General features: G+C 43.4%; 1 long non-coding RNA gene across 1 annotated transcript; it reads right to left on the bottom strand.

Moving 5' to 3' along the window:
- Nucleotides 1–2,821: 2,821 nt before the first annotated feature.
- LOC310854096 lies at nt 2,822–4,883 on the bottom strand. The gene is made up of 3 exons (XR_014568858.1): nt 4,803–4,883; nt 3,026–3,078; nt 2,822–2,931 (listed from the first exon to the last, which is right to left on the bottom strand). It is a non-coding gene; the product is annotated as an uncharacterized lncRNA (long non-coding RNA).
- Between the last annotated feature and the right edge of the window lie 385 nt (nt 4,884–5,268).

Below are 5,268 nucleotides of genomic sequence, written 5' to 3'. Positions count from 1 at the left end.
TTCATCTCCATCAGACATTGGAAGATGTTGATGCATCTGTCAGGAGAGAAGTCACGGTCATTCATCTTCTTCAGGTTGTTGATGGCTCTCTGGATCTCATCTGGACTGTTCTTTGTCTGACCCAGCAGGCCTCCTAACAGACTCTGGTTGGACTGCAGTGAGAGACCATGAAGGAAGCGGACAAAGAGGTCCAGGTGGCCACTCTTACTATTCAGGGATTTTCCCATTGCTCTCTGCAGGAAGTCATCCAGGGTCAATTCTTCTTCTCCTCCCAGGAATGTCTTCAGTACCTCCATGTTCTTCTGTGTGAAACAGTGGAACAGGTAGACTGCAGCCATGAACTCCTGGATGCTCAGGTGAACAAAGCAGTAGACTGTTTTCTGGTAAGAAGCACCGTCTACTCTGAAGAATGATGTGCACATGCCTGACTCTAGCACGGCCTTGTTCACATCAATACCACAGGCTTCCAGGTCTTTCTGGTAGAACAGGATCTGATCTTTGATCAGTTGGTTAAATGCCAACTCGCCCAGCTTCAGAATGAACGGTCCTTCTGCCTTCATGAGCTCCTCTTTTATCAGTTTCGTCGTCTTATCTGATTCACCATACTTCTTCTCCATCTGCTTCATCATAGCCATCAGGAATTCACAATACATCTGAGCCAGGGTCTCAGGGAGCTTGTCTTCCATGTTTCTGTGCTGCACAACAAAAGCAAGGATCCAACAGAAGACTGGGATTTCACACATAGTGGAGAGGATCTTTGATTTCTTGATGTGTGAGATGATTAAGCTGGTCATTGAGTTGGCCTTGTCCTCATCATTGAAGATCTTCATGAACCTCTTCTTGAAGTACTCCCTCTTCTGGTCATCTGTGATGAACCCTCTTATTTCTGTCATCCTGTCAACAAGGTTCAGTCGATCAGGGATCTGATCCACTGCTGCAGGCCGTGAGGTGATCCAGATGCGAGCGGAGGGAAGCAGTTCACGCTTGATCAGGTTTACAATCAGCTCCTCGACTGGCAGGGATTCCTCAACATTTGTGATGATGGAATCTTTCTCGAAATCCAACGGAAGCCTGTTTTCATCGAGCCCATCAATCATGAACATGACTTTGCAGGGACATGTTTTGTAGTTGTTTGACTCCTGCACGATTCTGAAGATGTCATTCAGTGCTTCTTCCGTAATCCCTCTGGTTTCCTTGACACATTCGTGAAGTAGCTTCGCCAGAGAAAAGCTTTCTCCCTCGAGAAGATTTAACTGGCGGAACGTCAATGGGAACACGAGATGGGGGTCTCGGGGGAAACGGTCCATGGTCCAGTCGTGAATAAATTTGTGTAAGAGGAAGGATTTTCCAATTCCTGCGACACCAACAGTGAGCACTACACTTTCATTTATTCCAGAATTATACAATTCCCGGAGTTCGATTGGTTTGTCCAGTCCTGCCCTGTTCATCTCCATCTGTCTGACCTCATGATACATGTGCATGCTTGTGAAGCTGGTGTTTATGTTGTAGATCGGGACACAGACGTCGTCAAACTTCATCTTGGACTCATTGTCCAATTTTACACATAGCCACGTGTCATTCATCTTGATCTGAAGCGTGCGTTCGTAGCCTGCTATTTTCACCAACAGATCTGTAATGAACAAAGCAATTCTTAAACAGCTTCAGGAGAAAGAGATCTGCCAGATCAAGCTCTACAAAACAATATAACATTTAGCGTTTCAATCTTTCTTTTCAATAACATGTTTGTTAACAATGTTATTAAACTCCAAGTCTGGCAGAATGAACTATGGACCTTCTGATTCCCAGAAGGCCACACACACACACACACACACACACACACACACACACACACACACACACACACAGCTCACCTTCAGCTGCTCCTGTAGACGTTGCACTTGACATTGGTGGGTCAGCGGCTGTAGCTCCATGCTGGTCTGATGTCAGAAAAGACAAAAGTCCAAAGTAAGAGCTTGAACAAATCTACAAGCTCACACTATTAAATATAAAAGGTTTTAAAGTAATCCGACTTCCCTAAGCCTTTAAAGAATTGTTTTGGACATATTGTAAACGTTTTCACTTGTTTAATCCCAAAGGGGATTTATCTTTCTTTGTTTAAAAGGATCCCTGGCCAGACAAATATGCCTTAAAACACTATACTTGCCCTCTATATCTAAAAAAATACACCTTAAATATTTTTATTTCTTTCATGAATAGAGAATCTTTCACTCAATAGGAACTGCTCCTGTCCAGCCCCAGGGAATGTATGGAGTGAACACAACTATAATACATATCTTTGTCTAACTGTAAGGCACGCACACACACACACACGCACAAAACTTACCTCTCAGTTTGGCAGCTCTCTCTCGTCTTGCCTTCTCTTCTAAAGCTGAGATGTGAGACAGTGATTGGTCAGAGTGGAGACACATCATCATATTGGGTCCGTCTCCGTGTGTGTGTGTGTGTGTGTGTGTGTGTGTGTGTGTGTGTGTGTGTGTTTGTGTGTGTGTGTGTGTGTGTGTTACATTAGACATTAAGATTAAGAACTTTTCATGCTTTCAATGAATTATGCAGTCAAACAAAGTAGACGGTACATCCACCTGGCACAACAAATACAATTAAGCGCCTTTTCTTTACTTTCTTACCTGGCAAAACAACAGAATGATTCCATTCCTTGAGTTGTGGATACGTGACGAGAATCTCTGGATCTTTGAGAAGTGTAAGGAACCGAGATGAAGTTCCCTCTCCTCTACTAATCACTGTATCAATAAGCTCAATACAAACATCTTCTGGCTGCGCTGTATGCTTCAGTTTGTTATAAACTCGGTCATCAATAATTCCCTCACTCTGAGCATGCTGTAGAATGAGGAGATCTGATCTGAGCCACTTGATCAGTTCCACCTTGTTGGCCACCAATATGTCCACAGAGCCCTATAGGAGGAGTAGCAGGTAGTATTATTTTCAATATGCAAATTAATTGTATTAATTAACCTTATTTTGAGCTGCTATTTGCCAGTAAACCAACCTGTAGAGGATCTCCGTGAGAGGAAGCCATGGTCTTCTCTGGATGACGCACAGCTGTTGAACAAAGAAGAAATGTAACCTTTTCTCATTGTAGGGAGTGTAAACTCCACCTCATTGGACAGAACTCACTGGTCCTAATTCACAACGGCGTGTACGCTCATAACGTGACGTTACGTGAGCGGAGCGTGAGCGGACAGGCATTTACGTGGATTCCGTGCAATTCGGCCAGTCATAGTTTTAAGCCAGCTCACCTTAATTCATTATAATATGGGCAACTGTAGCTGTGTAGGCTGTAGGCTACTACATTGACCTCATCATGAGGTCAATGTTTGGTGCCAAATGTCCCGCGAATCATTTTAATATGACGACATCATGAAATGAACCTGCACTGACAAAGAGGATCTGACAAAGAGGATATAGGCTACCCGCCTGTTACGTGCCACGTAGGTAGGGTTCTCTGTAGGGTCTCTGTATTCCTCCCCTGTCCCTCCTTCCCTCTCCCCTCTGCCTCTCTCATTCTCTACAGATCCATAACCACCAGTGTGAATCCAGCAGCCCTCATTGGCCAGCCGTTGATTCCCTGGCTCCGCCTTCGACCAATCACACACACCTGTGCCCTATAAAAGGGCTGTGTTGGGCTCAGTGCCTGATTTCTCTCTCTCTTCAACAACAGCAGTCATTGTTTGCTAGACCACAAACTTGCTCCTATTGTTCTGCTACGTACCAATGTCTAGCGCATATGCCCTGCCTTGGGATAGGTAAGATGGGGGCCTCTATACATAGACTACACGTAGGCAGAATCTATGTTAAACCACACTAGGTAAGGGATGGTTGCCACTTTTGTATTTATCCTCATTGGACAGTGTAGCTAGGCAGTCAGGCTTTTGTTTTCTTGTCAGTCAGTTAGACAGCATTGTGTTCACCTTAGCTGCTTAGTTTATTATTTTGGCAACATCCGTGTCCCCTGGCAGTGGCATACTTTTGTTTTGAACTATCTGAACCATTTGTAAATATTGTATACTATTCTTGCTTTAACAACACTAAAATACCGTAAGGTAACTTTTGCCTCGAACCTTGTTTGTCTCCATTTATTTGCACCTTTTAAATGCTTGGTATCCCACACAAATTATGTTGTGTTACTCTAGCCTCTAGACTCTGCTAACATAAGGGTTTCGTAACACTGCCGTATATGGTTGACATTTTAAATAGCTATATGCCTACGTGTCCATGATCAGAACAAATCCATTTGTTCACTGTTGTATATAATTTAAAGCTTGGGAATCCTGCAGGCTATGATGACGTATTTCGATATTTCCTGTTGCCTTATATTGTGTAGAATGGATGTGGATGTTCAATCTAACCAGGCGACACCAGGCGAATCGCTTGGGAAAAATGCGGAAAGGATACACTCGGCGATCCGCACAAATGAAGTGATTACACCAGCCTCCCTGAATAACACGGGATATATCCCGATTTCATTACGCATCATTTCCACTGTGGTGTATTTCTCCTTTGTGACTGAGGACCACTGGGTCTAAATGTTGTGTAAACTCCACCTCAATGGACAAACTCACTGGTCCTCATTCACAAAGGAGAAATACGCCAGAGTGTAAAGGTGATGCGTATTGATATCGTATTCATCCGAACGTTGAAGCTACGAATTTGCTACGAAAACACACACACACACACACACACACACACACACACACACACACACACACACACACACACACACACACACACACACACACACACACACACACACACAGTCAGCTCACCTTCAGCTGCTCCTGTAGACGTTGCACTTGACATTGGTGGGTCAGCGGCTGTAGCTCCATGCTGGTCTGACACAACTATTGTTGTTACAGAAGAGACAAAAGTTCAAAGTAAGAGCTTGAACAGATCTACAAGCTCACAATATTAAATATAAAAGGTTTAAAGTTAAATCTGACTTCCCTAAGCCTGCAGTGCAGACACCCTGTTACATGTATTTTTCAGAATGGACAAAATTTTTATAATTTTTCAATACAGAATGAGATCATATCGACATCAGTAATATCGGTTATCAGCCATAACTGCAATGAATTATATCGGATGTCGATATCGACCAAAATGTCACATCGGCACATCCCTAATAGAGTCAATAATCAGTTTATAAGACATCTATTCATATATCTATTCATAGACTCAACACAGCTGAGAACAGTTGAATCAGGGGAGGATTATCCAACGTTCCTGTTGGGC

The sequence above is a fragment of the Protomyctophum parallelum genome (genome assembly GCF_964188405.1).
Source record: "Protomyctophum parallelum genome assembly, chromosome: 23".
In the NCBI taxonomy this organism is placed as follows: Eukaryota; Metazoa; Chordata; class Actinopteri; order Myctophiformes; family Myctophidae; genus Protomyctophum; species Protomyctophum parallelum.
The sequence above is the reverse complement of the archived record's forward strand: the minus strand, read 5'-3'. Positions and strand labels throughout refer to the sequence as shown.